This window comes from Oryctolagus cuniculus, chromosome 21 (genome assembly GCF_051225735.1).
Source record: "Oryctolagus cuniculus isolate XC-2025 breed Fujian yellow rabbit chromosome 21, ASM5122573v1, whole genome shotgun sequence".
Taxonomy (NCBI): domain Eukaryota; kingdom Metazoa; phylum Chordata; class Mammalia; order Lagomorpha; family Leporidae; genus Oryctolagus; species Oryctolagus cuniculus.
Genome location: NC_142887.1, coordinates 47468531 through 47487226, shown reverse-complemented (window position 1 = coordinate 47487226; position 18696 = coordinate 47468531). Strand labels below are relative to the sequence as shown.

The 18696-nt window shown below is 38.8% G+C and overlaps 1 long non-coding RNA gene and 1 pseudogene across 2 annotated transcripts in view; one reads left to right on the top strand and one right to left on the bottom strand.

The window, feature by feature from the left end:
- Positions 1-2558: 2558 nt before the first annotated feature.
- The window catches only part of LOC149119980 (uncharacterized), a 141725-nt gene continuing 125587 nt past the window's right edge, over positions 2559-18696 (bottom strand). For both annotated transcript variants that reach the window (XR_016227027.1, XR_016227026.1), the window contains exons 2-3: positions 5940-6075; positions 2559-2897 (exon numbers count right to left, since the gene is read on the bottom strand). This is a non-coding gene — a long non-coding RNA (uncharacterized LOC149119980). The remainder of the gene's footprint in view (positions 2898-5939; positions 6076-18696) is intronic.
- LOC149119981 (U6 spliceosomal RNA) lies at positions 3124-3191 on the top strand (annotated as a pseudogene).

The window sequence follows — 18696 nt, the reverse complement described above, 5'->3', positions numbered from 1 at the left end:
CTTATGCTGCTATGCATGGAAATGTTTCTCTAATTTCATTTTCAAATAGTTCATTGTTAATATAAAGAAATGCTTCTAATTTTTAAAATTTCATTGAAATAATTTGTGATTAATGTGTCCTAGTCATGCATTATTACAGGGTGTAGTGCAATATTTGCACACATTTATGCAGTAAAAAGTGATCAAGCTAAGCAACTACAGTTTTATTAAGTTTTTAAAGAGTTATTTATTTGAAAGACAGAGTTACAGAGAGAAGTAGCAGCAGAGAGAGAGAGAGGTCTTCCTCTGCCGGTTCACTCCCCAGATGGCCACAATGGCCGGAGCTCTGCCAATCTGATTCCAGGAACCAGGAGCTTCTTCCAGATCTCCCACTTGGGTGCAGGGACCCAAGGACTTGGGCCATCTTCTACTGCTTTCCCAGGCCATAGCAGAGAGTTGGATCAGAAGAGGAGCAGCCAGGACTAGAACTGGTACCCACATGGGATGCTGGTGCTTCAGGCCAGGGTGTTAGCCCACTGTGCCACAATGCTGGCCCCCAAGCAACTACAGTTTCTAATTCTTCTCCATGATTTGAGACTACCAGCTCCTCTCCTTCAGTTCTTCACACAGAACCTAATATGGTTGAATGTAGTCATCTCATTATATTATGGAACACCAGAAGTTCTTTCTGCCTCTTTGATTTTTGATACCTATTATCCAATCCCCCTCTATCCCTAGCTGCTTCCCTTCTCAGCCTCTAGTAATCACAGTTCTGTGTTCAGATCCATTATTTTCTTTCACTTCCACATGCGACAAGGACCAGGTGACATTTGTGTTCCTGCTTCTGGCTTATTTCAATTAATTTAATAATATTTTGTTCTTTTTTTGTATCTAAAAGAGGTTGCCCTGTCCATTGTTTTTCATTGATGGACAGCTAGATTGGTTTCACATCCTGGCTGCAGTGAACTGTGTTATAGTGGCTGTGTTATGGGAAAATTGCTGTATCTTTGATATGCTCTCCTCCTTTCCTTCTAATAAAATTTCCTTATTCTATATAGCCAAGAGCAAGATAACTCTCACATGGTAGGTCAATTTTTATCTTAGTTTAATTTTTGTTATTTATTTGAAAGAGTTACAATAGAGGTAGAGACACAGAGAGGTCCTCCATTAGCTGGTTCGCTCTACAGATGACTACAAAGGCCAGAGTTATGCCATTATGAAACCTGGAGACAGGAGCTTCCTCTGGGTCTCCCACATGGGTGCATGGGCCCAAGGACTTGGGCCATCTTCTACTGCTATCCCAGGAGATAGCAGAGAGCTGTATTGGAAGAAGAGCAGCTGGAACTAGAACTGGCACCCAAATGGGATGCTGGCCCTTCAGGCCAGGGCTTTAACTCACTGCACAACAGCGCCAGCCCCAATTTTTATCCTTTTTAAGGAATGACCATACTGTTCTGCATAACATCTGTACTAACTTGTGTTTTCACCCACCATATATGATGGTTTTCTTTTCCCATGTGCTCTCTAGCATTTGTTATTTTTTATCAGTTTGGCATAAAAATGATATAGTATTGTTCATGTTTTTGTGTATTTTGAAATCAGTTAATTTGTTTATTAAATCTTTATTATTTGAAAGGTGGATTTAGAGAGAGAGGGAAAGACATAGATAGCTTTCATCTGCTGGCTCACACCCCAGAGAGTTTCAACAGTTGAGCCTGGGGCATGCTGGAGTCAGGAGCTTCATCCAAGTCTCCCACATGAGTGGCAAGGACCTGAGTCCTTCGTCCATCTTCTGCTGGTTTCCCAGGTGTTTAGCAGTGAGCTAAATTGGAAGTGGAGATTCCTAAACTCAAAGTGGAACTCAGATGTTATGCTGGCCTCACAGATTGCAGCTTTCCCCACTTGGCCACAATGCCAGCCCCTCTATCAATTTAATTCCTCAAAAATAGCTCAGTAATGTTGGCATCTATCTCATTTTGTTTTTTCTCTGTTATTATTCAACTTATTGATGTCTTATTTTTGTTCACATTATTCCTCTCAATTGCTCTACCTGAGGTGAGTAGGGCTGCTGTGTTGCTTAAATGAAGTGTATGCTTTAGATTACTCATTTAATGAGTGCATGTCATTCACATAGCACTTCACTGAAGTTCTACTATGTCCCAAATCCTCTTCTAGGCACAGAATTTAGACCACTTTTCTCTTAGGCCCAGATCTTGCCTTTAACATACTACTTGGAATTTAGTAGCTCATGAAATCTGCAGACTGCATAAATGAATGAATATTTTGAGGGCTGTGCTTTTGTGGAGGAACTTCATAGGAGACCGAAGGAATAAAATAAATCAAAAGTATCCACAGTATATAGAATGTATACTATTTTACAAGTCACAGAGAAGAAGAAGAAGAAGGAAAGTAGTAAGACTAGAAAGTTTGTGGCAAGACTAACAGGCGCTGGTCAAGAACTTAATAAGCACATTAGGAAAGCAGTAAGGTTTCTTTTTTTTTTTTTGAGGAAAAGTTTTTATTTCTAGTGATGAAATTGGCTACAGAACATTATGAAAGTTTAAAAATACAAAGATAAATTGTCTATAATTAATAGATTCAAAATTTGACAATCAGTGAATATCATTATTAGTCATTACCAACAACAGTTATTGATTTGAAAGGCAGAGTGACAGGAAGAGGGAACCACTGCTTCACTCCCCAGACACTTGCAATAGCCAAAGCTTGACCAAGCCAAAACCAGGAACTGGGAATTCATTCTGGATGTCCCATTTGGGTGCAGGGACCCAAGCACTTCTGCCATCCTCCGTCTCCTCCCAGGGTGCACACTAGCAGAAACTTGCCTCAAAGCAGAGAAGCTACCACTCAAGCCAGGCATTTGTATATGGGATGTGGGTGTGTGGTGGTGATAGCAAGCCCTCATGGATAAAAAAAAAAAAAAAAAAGTTATTTCTATGCCAAGGAAATTACTCTGTAGTCTTTCTCTTATAAACTACGTATTGCTGAACCTAGATAATTTTTCCTTTATTTAACAATGACATGAAAATGTCAGTTGAGTTGGCTTTCCTGAAGACCTTGTTTCTTGAATATTAGTGGCTAGCTGAGATAAATTCTTTTCATCTCTTTCTCGCTTCGGCAGCACATGTGCTCGCTTCGGCAGCACATATACTAAAATTGGAATGATACAGAGAAGATTAGCATGCCCCTGCGCAGTAAGGTTTCTTTACCTCCCTGTAGGCTCTGCTCTCCAGAGGTGAACAGGGTCCTCTAAACCCACTTGCTGCACACACAAACACCTGAGTGTTGTATTCTCCCACAGGTGTTGGAGACTGATATGGTGTTCTGATTTATATTTACATAATGGCTAGTGACATCGGGCATATTCACATGTTTTGACCATGTACATTTCTTCTGAGAAATGTCTATTCAGATCCTTGCCTGTTTCTTCACTGTATTTTTTGGAGTTTTTCCAATTCATGTAAATGTTCTGGAAATCTGTAAACATTCAGAGTTTTAATTTTTCCTGCCATCTGTTCATTGTATCTACACTCTGATGTTTACTTTGTTGTGAAGAAGTATCTTAGTTGGATATACTCAAATGTCTCTGTTTTTATTTTTGTGACTATTGCTATTGGAATCTTACCCAAAAGCTATTGTGTGTTGACAATATTTAGAGTTTCCCTATGTTTACTTGGGTTTGGGTCTTATGATTACATTTTAATTCACTGTGAGTTCACTTTCACATAGTGTAAGAGATGTTGGAGTCTCTTTTCAGGCTTCTACATATGGATAATCAAGTTCCTCTGCACCACTTGTGAAAGAGATTCTTCTTTCTCCAGTTCATTTTAGTTCCTTTGTTAAATATGAGTTGCTGGTAGAAATTTGGGTTTATTTCTATGCTACCAAGTCTTTTCCATTGAACTATGTGTCTGTTATTATATCAGTGCTAACACTTCTTCTTTTTTTTTTTTGCAGTATATTTATTTGAAAGGCAGAGTTACAGAGAGGTAGAGGCAGAGAGAGAGAGAGGTCTTCCATCCACTGGTTTACTCCCCAAATGGCCACAATGGCCGGAGCTCTGTTGATCTGAATCCAAGTGTCAGGAGCTTCTTCCAGGTCTCTATGCAGGTGCAGGGGCCCAAAGACTTTGGCCATTTTCTACTTTTTTCTCAAGCTATACCAGAGAGGGGAATAAGAAGTGGAGCAGCTGGGAAACATACTGGCACCCATATGAGATGCCGGCACTGCAGACGGTGACTTTACCTGCTTTGTCATAGTGCTGACCCCTGTAATATGTCTTAAAATATGGTGTGATGTCTCCAGCTTTTTTTTGCTTTATAATATTGCTTTAGATGTTAAGCATCTCTCATGTTTCTATGTGAATTTTAGCATCATTTTTTCTAGCTCTGAGAACATCGTTGGTATGTTGATTGGGATTACATTGAATTTGCAAATTGCTTTTGGTAGTATGGATATTTTGGTATTATTCTTCCCATTCACAAACATAAGTTTTCTGTGAGACTTTCAAAAAGCCTTGACAAAAATTGGACTTTATTACACAAAAATTCATCACTTTTTGGGATCATTTAAATCCATAATTTTGCACTAATATTTGATAAATAATTAAAGACTTTGAGCATTTTAGTAGGAGAAATTAAAATATTTATCAATTTATTCAAATATTGTTTAGATGTGATATTCAAATATTGTTTAGAGCCATTGTCTATATTCCCTCTAAATTACGATCTTTTTGCTTTTTGCCTGTTAAACTTGTCCCTTGATTCAAGAACCCTTTTTAATGTAATGTAAACTGAAAATGTCATTTCATAAGCTAAAAAAAATGACAAAGAAGGAAAAAGAAGGGAGGGAGGTTGAGTATATAATTATGTTCTCCGAATTTTTTCTATAAAACATATTGAATCATTTAAAAGCTAATTAAAATTAAACTCAAAATTGGACCATTATGACCAATATTTAAAACAAGTGATTAAAAACTGTAGATGTCTTCAATTTTGATTATCATTCTTCTTTAGAATATCTGAAAGAAATCCGGCTTCTCACTTTAAAATATACCAGTGTGTTAGAATTCAGTATTAAATGACTTTGTTTAAAAGTTTTATTTAATCTATTGCTTTAAGTAGTAATACTATGGCCATTGTAAAACAAAATCCTTATCATTTTTCATAAAACAGAAAGGGCCTTTAAAACATCATCACTAAAAATATTAAGAGACCTAAAATATAACATTCTTAAAACCCAAGTGATACCATTCAAAATTTTCAAATATGCAGGGATAGTTCATGTCAAGTAACTAAATAATTGTTAAGTGTATATATGGAATAGCTTCTATAAATTCTTTTGGCAAGGGCTGGCACTGTGGCATAGTGGGTGAGGCTGCCACCTGCAGTGCTGGTATTCCATAGGGGCATCAGTTCAAGACCTGGCTGCTCCACTTCCTATCCAGCTCTCTGCTATGGCCTGGGAAACACTATAAAATGGTGCAAGTCCTTGGGCCCCTGCACCTGCATAGGAGACCAGGAAGAGGCTCCTGGCTCCTGCCTTCCAGTCAGCACAGCTCCAGCCATGGAGGCCAACTGTGGAGTGAACCAGTGAATGGAAGACCACTCTCTCTGCCTGTCCTTCTCTCTCTGTGTAATTCTGACTTTCAAATAATATAAATAAATCTTTAAAAATTCTTTTGGCAAATAGATGAAGCTACTTGTTATACATTTCAAATAAATAGCAAACATACTAGAAAAATATATTGAATAAAATTTAAGCAACTCATAGCTATACACAGAAATTTCTCACCATAACAACATAGCAACCACTAAATTTCCAAATTCAATTTTCCACAACTTAGAATCTTTAACTCCAGAAGGAGTACAAAATTGACAGAACAGTGGCCTATGTATCAGGATACCTAATGCTAATACAGAATTATCCCTGCCACAACTTACCTATGTGACCTTGAACAATTCACTTTACTTCTCTGGGCTTGGCATTTAGCATCCTCATGTGATAAAGGAGGCTTGGATAAGATCAGTTGTACTCTATCTTGAGACTTCAATGATCTCTCAGTTTCCAAACAGGCACCTTAAGGGAAAGTAAACCTTTAGATCAAAGCTTACATTTTTAAATCTAAATATATTTTAAACTCTTTCTACAACTAGTACAAAACAACACATTCAAATGTGTACCATGCCACTTTTCAATATTTGGGAATAATTAATGCATCATTTTAGAGCATTGTCTTGAGGCCAGTGCTGTGGTGTAGCTAGTAAAGCCACTGCATGCAGTGGGGGCATCCCATATGGAGGCCGGTTCAAGTCCAGGCTGCTCCATTTTCCATTCAGCTGTCTGCTATAGCCTGGGAGAGCAGTAGGAAGTTGGCCCAAGTCCTTGGGCCCCTGAATCTGCATGGGAGACCCTGAAGAGGTCCTGGCTCCTGGTTTCAGATTGGCATATCTCTGACCTTTTAGGTCATCTGGGGAGTGAAAAAGCAGATGGAGGAACTCTCTCTCTTCCTCTTGTTCACTATCTGTGTAACTCGGACTTCCAAATAAATAAATAAATAAATCTTTTAAAAAATCAAAAGAATATTGTCTGGCACACAGTGAACCACTAAGTACAAGATATTATTAGGAATATTAGATTGAAATATTGAAATAAACTAGGCAATAAGCCTTAAGATGCAAATTAATACCAAGAAATATAATCTCAAATTTCTGTGTTCAACAAGGTAGTCTCTTTTCACTACTAACTTTATACTAAATAAGATATTTTGATATTTTGTTAAGAGTAAATTTATCGGGGGCCAGCGCCGTGGCTCACTTGGTTAATTCTCCACCTGTGGTGCTGGTATCCCTTATGGGCAAAGTGTTCTAGTCCTGGTTGCTCCTCTTTCAGTCCAGCTTTCTGCTATGGCCCGGGAAGGCAGTAGAGGATGGCCCAAGTGCTTGGGCCCTGCACCCGGATGGGAGACCAGGAGAAAGCACCTGACTCCTGGCTTTGGATGGGCACAGCTCCAACTGTGGCAGCCATCTGGGGACTGAACCAATGGAAGGAAGACCTTTCTGATTTCTCACTGTATATAACTCTACCTGTCAAATAAAAAAAATTATTAGTTTTTCATAAAAACTGCAGTATTGAAAAAGTTCTAAAATCCCTCTAATTCTAAATGTCTGTGACTGCTAACTCATTAGCACATATTGCATTCTTTACATCTGGGTAATCATGACAATTCACTTTTAAATGATTAACAGATCTGCTGTTATATATAAATACATGCTTTTCCGAAAATCATACAATAAGCAGGCTACATACTTTACTTCAAGTAGAACTGCCATATCCAGTCCTACAATTGTAAATAAGACAGTTTCAATTGTTCAGCATTATCAATTATAAATTCCAATCGTGTAGCAATACTCATAAGAATTTAGGGGGCCGATGCTGTGGAGTAGCAAGTAGAGCTGTGGCTTGCAGTGCTGACATTCCAATTGGGTGCCAGTTCAAGTCCTGGCTACTCAAATTACTATCCATCTTTTTAGGCAAGTAAGACTTACTATCCAGCAGTAGAGGATGGCCCAGGCCCTTGGGCTCCTGCACCTGCATAGGAGACCCAAAAGAAGCTGCTGGCTCCTGGCTTTGGATTGGCAGAGCTCCAGCCATTGTGGCCAAATGGGGAGTGAACCAGCGGTTGGAAGACTGCTCTCTCTCTCTCCTTCTCTGTGTAACTCTGATTTTCAAGTAAAATAAATGAATCTTTTTTTAAAAAGGATGAAATAAAAAGGAAGATGAAGATTACAAAATTGTTTAATTTTTTTAATAAATATAAATTTCCAAAGTACAGCTTTTGGATTACAGTGGCTTCCCCTCCCCCAAAACATCCCTCCCACCCATAATCCTCCTATTTCCTGCTTCCTCTCCCATCCCAGAAGATTACAAAATTGTATGAAGGACATTTGTACAGTAAACAAATATACTGATTTCCAATGCAATATTTGAATACTTGAAGCAGGAAGGCTAAGTACTTCTTTGCCAAAATAACATGTTTTCTCCAGTGTAAAACCCATTTGCCATCCCAATACACAAAGGGATTTGGGGCAAGAAGGAAAAAAGAAGTCCACACATGCAGAAATTTTAAGCAAAACAAAATAGAGAATGTATTTAGTTTCATGTAAATCACATGAGAATTAATAGTATTCTACCAATTTGCAACAAATATTTTTAACTTTAATGAATGAATGAACTTTCAGTTACATAGCAGGAAACTTCTACCCTCTCCCATAAAACTGAAAGAGAAACTTTTTAAAAGTAAAAACTGATGAAAGAATTCTGCAATACATGTTAATGTTAAGTAGCCCAGCAGAGTTTATTTAGAAATACAAACACACACACAGAAAATAAATACATTAAAATCTTACTGAATAGTCCAGTAATAGTTCAGGATCCAATATGTGTGCAAAAGATTCTGGATTTCCCAGTCACTTTGTATAGGAAATGATGTGCTTTGCTATGTAGCATGTAACTTTAGATTCCTGAACACCTCCACTTTGCTTCTTACCCTGAGTCCCAGCAAATACAGGAACACAGCTGTTGAGTCATTCATTTTCTGGATTTGGGAATATCAAAGAATTAATGAGTATAGAAAGTTGTACAGCAAAGACCAAGAATATCCAAGGGAGGTCAGGAAAATCAATTGAACAAGTCAAAATACTATGAATGTATACTGAATGCTCTGTTTTTAATATGTCTTACTTACCTAAAAAGACATGAGGGCTATTGCTCTCTCTCTTAATACAACTAAGGAGAAGATATCACCAATGCTCAAGAAAAATGAATACACAGCAGAGCTAATACAAAATCCCCAAATTCCAAAATAGAAAAACTGGATATGCACTCCTTACACACACCCTGAAGTGGCAATGAAGTAGAACAAATCTAAAATTAGAAAAAAATCTTTTTTTAAAGATTTATTTATTTATTTGAAAGTCAGAGTTGCACAGAGAGAGGTAGAGAAGAGAGAGGGGTCTTCCATCCACTGGTTCTCTCCCCAGTTGGCTGCAATGGCCAGAGTTGTGCCAATCCAAAGCCAGGAGCAAGGAGCTTCTTCCAGGTCTCCCACATGGGTGCAGGGGCCCAGGACTTGGGCCATCTTCTACTGCTTTCCCAGGCTATAGCAGAGATCTGGATCCATATGAGCTGCCAGCACTGCAAGTGGTGGCTCTACCCACTATGCCACACCACTGGCCCCGAAAATTCTTGTCAAATTAAGAACATTTAACCTTTGTTTTAGAGTGCATTATTAAAATATCTAAACTGGGGGAATACATAATTTCTTTCTTTAGAAATCAGAAGAGAAAAAGAACACTTCAAGCCTACTGTGACACCACACAGAAGGAATGGAGAATCATGATCTCAATTAGCCTAGGGACAGAATAAAAGGGAGGGAAATAGGAACAACAGAATTAAGATGAATAAGCTTTGACAGCTGAGGGAATCTGAATGTAAAGAAAAGGCATGCAGTTAACTGAAACAATAGAGATAATTCTGAGAGGAAAAAACATTGTTAAGTCATATTAATGGGGCCAGAGCTGTGACTTAGTAAAGTAAAAAAAAAATCTAAAATTTGTTTTTAAATTATATAATTAAAAAAGATAAAAAAGATGTTCAATCTTAAGTCTCTACAGCATAAGATATACATCAATTTTCCCAGGTTCTATTTGCATTTATTAACAAAGTTTCATGGGTGTAATCACTAAAGTGGCTCCAATAAGTCTTTTTATAAAAATTATTTTTTATTTTGACAGGCAGAGTGGACAGTGAGAGAGACAGAGAGAAAGGTCTTCCTTTTTCTGTTGGTTTACCCCCTAGTGACCGCTGCCGCCAGTGTGCTGCAGCTGGCACATGGCACTGATCCAAAGCCAGGAGCCAAGTGCTTCCTCCTGGTCTCCCATGCAGGTACGGGGCCCAAGCACTTTGGCCATCCTCCATTGCACTCCTGGGCCATAGCAGAGAGCTGGACTGGAAGTGGAGCAACTGGGACAGAATCTGGCTCTCCCAGCAGGACTAGAACTTGGTGTGCCTGCACCGCAGGTGGAGGATTAGCTTATTGAGCCATGGAGCCTGCCTCCAATAAGTCTTAACCTGGGATGCAACTAAATTTAACAAGGATACTCAATAGGAATTTTAGAAGAATTCCAAAATATGTATCAGAATAAAAATAAATACTTTACTTGGTACATCTCATTTTAACTATACTATTGTCTAAATTTCCAAATGTCAGATGTACTAAAAAAATCCCCAAAGCAGCAGAGTTGGTCCGACATGATGAGGAATAAAATAAAGAAAATGAGAATTCGCAGATCCCAGATTAAAATAACCAAGAAGGCCCAATAAAAGAAAACTCAATGTCTTCATACACTAACATTTATTACCTCAGATTTATTTAACAAAAAGGTGATTATTCCAGCTACATCCTATTAGGTAGCCCAATTTTACCTGCTAAATCCATTTAAAAAAAGCACCTCATGATATATTACTAAAATCATATTGCTATATGCCATCCACCATGTCCACTGTACCTTATACCTAATGTTAACAGATCTGATGAAAATCAGTAGATAAATGATGTGTCTTAACCACGTGTGGGAAATGTCTTTTGTTCAACGTTTTTCCAAAAACCCCTCAGTCTCAGTTTGCCTTCACCTTGAAAAGACACTTCTGAGGTTTACTAATCAGTCCAGCTTCTTCGGGCCTCCCTCCAATGAAAGGGGCTAAAATCCATCAAAATAAACTCTAGGCACTGTCCTTGTGCTCCCAGTGACTTTTTCACTCTAGGGGCTCACAAACCTTCTAAATTCTTTAGATCACCTGTGATGTCCATTAGTTCTCAAAGACTATGATGCAAGTAATTTCCCCTCTTGGAACCTTGTTATTAACTGTGCTGTATGAGAAATGAAGTCTCCTACACACCTTGTGCTTATGATTCTCCAAACCATGTTGCCTGCTAGGACTTTGGCCATGAATATAGGACAGCAATACCTGAACATGATTACTGAGATCTCCTTAATAAAGGATAGACTGGGGCCAGCACTGTGGTGCAGTGGTGTAATCCTTTACCTGCAATGCTGGCACCCCATATGAGCACCAGTTCTAGTCCCCATTTCTCCTTTTCCCATCCAGCTCTCTGCAATAGCCTGGGAAAGCAGTAGAAGCTGTTCCAAGTGCTTTGGTCCCTGCCAAAATATGGGAGACCTGGAAGCTCCTAGCTCAGATTGGCCCAGCTGCAGACATTGCAGTCATTAGGGGAGTAAATGAGCATATGGAAGACCTTTCTGTGTCTCTTCTTCTCACTCTCTGTAAGTAAACCTGTCAACTACATAAATAAATTCCTTATATATATATTTACATTTATTTATATATTTATGTATATAAATATATTCATATATAAAATATATTATAATTTATCATACAATATATTATATAATATATAATTATAAACAGATAATATTATATAATTTACTATATGTATTTTATATATATATATATATTATTGAGATGACTTCAATAGCCAGAGTGTGGCCAGGTTGAAACCAGGAGCTTTTCCTCTGATGTGTGTCCCAGGAACCCAGGTACTTGGAGCATCTTTCACTGCTTTTTCAATCCATTGGTAAGGAGCTGGATCAGAAATAATTATTTATATATAAATAACAAATTCATATATAATAATTATATACAATTATATATTTATAATAATTATATGCAATTCTATATTATGTATAGAAATATATAGTATAATATATAATATATTATAATATATAAATATATATATGATGGACCAAAATATGGTATTCTCCATTTGGCAGAAGGGACAGGCTCCAATATCTACTGTCTATGACAGTATGTCAGCATAATGCAGGAGGTAACCCCTCTACCAAATAAGAAAAGCTATTTCAGTTCAGCTGGACATCATTCTGCTGACTGTTGACCTTATTACTGTTAGTCTGGATGCTTTCATTGGTTGCAATCCAGAGACCCAATTTTCCCATAGATATAAACATCAGCAAACATGAAAATTTGGTAAGAAAAGCTTAAACTGAGAGTTATGATTAATAACTATTTTTTTTAATTTTTATTTAATGCATATAAATTTCCAAAGTACGACTTATGGATTACAATGGCTTCCCCCCCATACCGTCCCTCCCACCCACAACCCTCCCTTTTCCCACTCCCTCTCCCCTTCCATTCACATCAAGATTCATTTTTGATTATCTTAATATACAGAAGATCAGCTTAGTATACATCAAGTATGGATTTCAACAGTTTGCTCCCACACAGAAACATAAAGTGAAAAATAATAGATGATTTTTTTTTAAAATGATGATGAAATCAGAGCAGACCTATTGTCATGTTTAATCCCAGTGAGAGTCAAGTTGGGAATTGATAATTTCTTTTTTTTTTTTAACAGAGGATCAGTTTAGTATGCATTAAGTAAGGATTTCAACAGTTTGCACCCCCATAGAAACACAAAGTGAAATATATTGTTTGAGTACTCGTTATAGCATTAAATCTCAATGTACAGCACATTAAGGATAGAGATCCTACATGAGGAGTAAGTGCACAGTGACTCCTGTTGTTGACTTTACCAATTGACACTCCTGTCTATGGCATCAGTAATCTCCCTATGCTCCAGTCATGAGTTTCCAAGGCTATGGAAGCCCTCTGAGTTCTCCGACTCTTATCTTGTTTAGAAAAGGTCGTAGATAACCCTACGGTTCGACCCAGCCATCCCACTCCTTGGAATTTACCCAAAGGAATTTAAATTGGCAAACAAAAAAGAGGTCTGCACCCTAATGTTTATTGCAGCACAATTCACAATCGCTAAGACCTGGAACCAACCTAAATGCCCATCAACGATAGACTGGATAAAGAAATTATGGGATATGTACTCTTTAGAATACTATACCGCAGTAAGAAACAACGAAATCCAGTCATTTGCAACAAAATGGAGGAATCTGGAACACATCATGCTGAGTGAAATAAGCCAGTCCCAAAGGGACAAATACCATATGTTCTCCCTGATCAGTGACAACTGACTGAACACCAAGAGGGAAACCTGTTGGAGTGAGGTGGACACTATGGGAAACGGTGGCTTGATCAGCATAGCCCTGACTGTTAATGAACAACTTAATACATTATCCCTCTTAGTAGTTTTTTTTATCTGTTCTACTTAATATGACTGGTTTAGATCTGTAATTGATGCACAGTTATTCTTAAGTGTTGAAAATTAACTGAAATGTGATCCCTGTTGAACATGGTGGTGGGAATGGGAGAGGGAAGAGATGTATAATTTGGGACATGCTCAGGCTGACTTGCCCCAAGTGGTGGAGTTGGAAGCATACCAGGGGATTCCAATTCAATCCCATTGAGGTGGCATGTACCAATGCCATCTCACTGTTCCAGGTGATCAGTTTCAGTTCACAGTTGGTCATGGTGGAGGGACTGGGAGTCAAAGGGAGCACATAGACAAGTCTAGTACCTGCTAACGCTAACCGATGGAGTAAATAAAGGGGAGAGTGATCCAACATGGGAAGTGAGATACTCAGCAGACTCATAGAATGGCAGATGTCCTAAATAGCACTCTGGCCTCAGAATCAGCCCTAAAGGCATTTGGAGCTGGCTGAAAAGCTCATGAGAGTATTTCAGGCATGGAAAGCCAAGACACTCTGGCAAAAGATCTCTGCGAGTGAGATCCCAGTGGAAAGAACAGGTCATCAAAGAAGGAGGTACATTTCTCTGAAGGGAGGAGAGAACCTCCACTTTGACTATGACCTTGTCTAAACAAGATTAATAACTATTTTAACAAAATTTCTCAGAACCCATCTAATCCAAACCTTGGACAATTGGAAGACATTGTACTTGGCCCACCCATAATCAAAATGGATTCTAAATCCTTCAACTGCAAGGAGAGTATCATAGACATTAATGCTCCAAACGGATTCAGTTCTCTGCTAATGTGTCTGGAAAAGCAGCACCGGGTGACTCAAATATTGGGGCTCCTGCACCCTTGTGAGAGACCTGGAAGAAGCCCCTGGCTCCTGATATCAGTCTGGCCTAGCCACAGTCATTGCAGCCATTTGAGGAGTGAACAAACCAGGAGGAAGATCAATCTCTCCCATTCTCTCCATCTAGTGCTGCCTTTCAAATTCATAAAAGGATCTTTAAGAAAATAGATCACTTCAATAAATTTGCCATTGCTCAGTCATGATGACTTTTACTACCTTCAGTTCTTTTTCAAAAGATTTATTTATTGGAAAGGCAGATAGAGGAGCTGGTGGTTGTGGTGCAGTGGACAAAGCTGCTATCTGTTACATTGGCATCCTGTATGTGCACCAGTTTAAGTACCAGCTATTCCATTTCTGATCCAGCTCCTTACCAATGGACTGAAAAAGCAGGGAAAGATGGCCCAAGTGCCTGGGATGCTGCCACGCACATTGCAGGAAAAGCTCCTTGCTGCCATGCACATCGGAGGGAAAGCTCCTGGCTTCAACCTGGCCACACTCTGGCTATTAAAGTCATCTCAAAAATGAATTAGGTGGTGGAAGATTTCTGTCTCTCCCTCTCTCTGTAACTCTTTCAAGTAAGTAATTAAATATTTTAACATGATAAAAAAGGCAGAGACACACAGAGACAAAGAGAGAAGGAAAGAGAAGCAGAGAGATCTCCCATCTGCTGGTTCACTTTCTATATGGCTACCACTGTGCAAGACCAGGTTCTCAAGTCGCCATTGAGGTTACAGTTCTCCAATTTGACGACAGGAATGAAAGAATTTGAGCTATTATACATTGCTTCCCAGGGATATTAACATGAAGCTGATTAGGAAGTGTAGTACCCAAAACTCAGATTAGCACTGCAATATAGGATGTGGGCATCTGTTGTGACTGCTAACAAATTGGAAATCCTAGAGTAAAAATCAACAGATTCCTGGACATACACAATATACCAAAATTGAGTCATGAAGACACATAGAAAAGCTAAACAAATCAAAAACCAAGACAGAGATTGGATGAGTAATAAAGACCCTCCCAACAAGCAAAAGTCCAGGATCAGACAGCCTCACTATTGAATTCTACAGGACTTTTAAAGAACTAATGCTTCTCAAACTATTCAACACAATTGAAAGAGAGACAATCCTCTCAAACTCCTTCTATTAATCCTGCATCACCTTAATTCTTTAACTAGAAAAGATACAGTGGAGAGAGAGTACTATAGAAAAATATCCCTGATGGGGGCCAGTGCCATAGCACACTGGGTTGATCCTCCACCCGTGGAGACGGCATCCCATATGGGTGCCAGTTCTGGTCCCGGTTGCTGCTATTCCAGTCCAGCTTTCTGCACTGGACTGGGAGGGCAGTGGAGGATGGCCCAAGTGCCTGGGTCCCTGCACCCGCATGGGTGACCAGGGAGATGCTCCTGACTCTGGCTTCCGATTGGACCAGCACTACCTGTTGGGCCATATGGAGCATAAACAAGCAGATAAAATACTTATGTCTCTCTGCCTCTGCCTCTCCATCTCTGTAACTCAATCTTTCAAATAAATAATTCTTTTGAAAAGGTCAACAAACAATAAAGGCTGGTGGAGAGGGAGAGAAAAAGGTACCCTAATCCACTGTTGGTGGGAATGAAGCTAGTGCAACCATTATGGAAGGCAGTATCAAAGTTCCTCAGAAATCTGAAAACAAACATACCATGTGATCCTGCCATCTGACTACTGGGAATTTATCCGCATGAAATGAAATAGAATATGCACAGGCATGAGTTATCTGTACCCTCATGTTTATTACAGCTCAATTCACAATAGCTAACATGGAATCAACCCAGATGTCCATCAACTGGTGACTGGAACAAAAATATGAGCTATATATACAGTGTAAAATACTATTCAACCATAATTGAGAATGAAATCCCATCTTCTGTAACTAAATGGATGAACTGGAAACAAGTATGCTTCATGAAAGAAGCCAGTCCCCAAAAGACAAATACCATATGTTTTCTCTGACTGGTGGTAATTAATATATAGACAACAAAAAGCAGCATATGAGTTAAATTGACATTTTGAGATTTGAGTATTGTTCATAGCACTTTTCTGTACTCTTTGATAGAGTACACAACATATACTCATTGATATTTCTGCTACTACTTGCTGAATTCTTTATTTTGTAGAGGGTTAAAGCTTGTGATTCTAAAATAAAATCAAAGCATGCAGCTGTCAAAATTAAAAGAAAATAAAACAAGAAGGAGGGAGTTGGAAATATGAGAACAAGGGAAGATAGGATAGGATGTTATCAGTTTGCTCTTCAATCTGTATATATAAATTACATGAAATTTGTTCACTTAATATGCATTTAAAAATATAAACTTAACACTGGAAGAAAAAGACCTGAGATCAGTGTTTTCTGGATTACCACTAATAAAATTTAGTCTTCATTTATGTCTGACCATATTTAATTTCTTATTTATTTATTTTATAAGAAAATTAACATCACCATTCCTAACAAGTCCATCCTGCTTCATGCATATCTATCAGTTCCCACTATGCTAATAATTTCTCATGAACTTAAATCCATATCATCTTAAAAAGATGCAATGTGGGGCTGGCGCTGTGGCATAGCAGATAAAGTTGTTGCCTGCAGTGCTGGCAAGCCATGTGGGTGCCAGTTCAAGTCGTGGCTGCTCCACTTCTGAACCAGCTCTCTGCTATGGCCTGGGAAAGCATTAGAAGGTGGCCCAAGTCCTTGGGGCCTTGCACACATGTGAAAGACCCTGAAGAAGCTCCTGGCTTCAGATTGACACAGACCAGTCATTGCGGCCAACTGGGAGTAAACCAGCTGATGGAAGACCTCTCTGTCTCTGTCTGTCTCTCTCTCTCTCTCTACCTCTCCTCTATTTGTGCAACTCTTTCAAATAAATAAATTAATATTTAAGAAAAAAGCCTGATTCATGTTATTATTTATGTGTTTTAGAGGCTTTGCAGATGTTGATTACATGTGCCATGAAAACCCATTAAAATGCAAATCCTATAAGAGGCAACTCCATGTGCACTAAACTGGTAAAATCCAGTGCATGTGTTGAGAAAAACACACTAGCAATACATTTCAAAAAGCTGTGAAATATTATAAGTGGCTGTCAAAAGCTAAAAATCTGACAATGACTCATTATGTCATTTATTTATATATAATGCTGAGAAAATCAGAAGTATTTGTTAAAACTTCTGCTAAAATGCACTAGATTTATAATTTTTAAATGCATCTTTCCTAGATGTAATGCAGTCCTGTACTACTTTAGAGTATCAGAAATTTAAAATGTTGGACCGGTGCTGTGGTGGAGCAGGTTAACACCCTGGTCTGAAGCGCCAGCATCCCATATGGGGGCCGGTTCAATACTCAGCTGCTCCACTTCTGATCCTGCTCTCTGCTATCGCCTGGCAAAGTAGTAGAAGATGGCCCAAGTCTTTGGGCCCCTGTACCCATCTGGGAGACCGGGAACTAGCTCCTGGCTCCTGGCTTCAGATCAGCACAGCTCTGGAAGTTGCAATCAATTAGGGAGTGAACACCAGATGGAAGACCTCTCTCTTTCTCTCTGTCTCTCCTCTCTGTCTGTAACTCGACTTGTACATAAATAAATAAATCTTTAAAACAATTAAGAAATTTAACATGTGAAAGGTTTTTAAAAAATGTATTTCTTTATTGTGAGGCAGAGTTACAGATATAGAGAGGAAGAGAAAGAGAGGTCTTCTATCGACTGGTTCACCCCTAAATGGCCAGAATGGCTGGAGCTGGGCCGATCTGAAGCCAGGTGCCAGAAGCCAGGAGTCAGCAGCTTCCTCCAGGTCTCTCACATGGGTGCAGGGGCCCAAGAACTCAGGGCATATTGCACTGCTTTCCTAGGCCATTAGTAAAGAGCTGGATTGGAAGTGCAGGAGCAGGGACTCAAACTGGTGCCCATGTGGGATGCTGGTGCTGCAGGTGGATGCTTAATCTACTATGCCACAGAGTGGGCCCAGGGAATGGTTTTAGGAAGACATCTTTCATGTAGACTAGGCTGCAATATTGCAAGGTAAGGTTTAGCTTTTATTCCCACACATCAGTATTCATCTTTTAGCAACTATAAATACTGAATATCATACATATAGACATAAATATAGGTAACTGAAGATTTTGTTGTCATTCTTTCTAATTCTCTTTTTAATGTCTGCTAATAGGTCATCTTATGGATTATTATATTGATGTTACCCATACACAACCATCAGGCATTTCCACTGTTGAATGTGTTTATGAGTACAGGTAGATTTGTGTGTACATGAATGCACATTTGATGGAGATAGCACTGACAGTAATACCGTGAGAAATCCTAACGCTGATTCCAAACTTTCTGTCCTCCGCAGAGATGGCTGTCATTGAAGTAGACCACAGGGCCCCTTTTGCTGTTATGGACTGAAATGTGCCTCCCTAAAACTCTAACACGGAAGTGCTAACCAGCAACATGACTCTACCTGAAGAAAGTGCTTTTAAGCAGATCAAATGGTAGATGTGTCTGTCACATCGGAGAAAGGCTTCTGGAAAAATCGAGCCTATTTAAGCACCTTGATCTGATATTTTCAAGCTCTACAACTCTGAGAAGTAAAATTCCATGATTTAAATCATATTCTCTGTG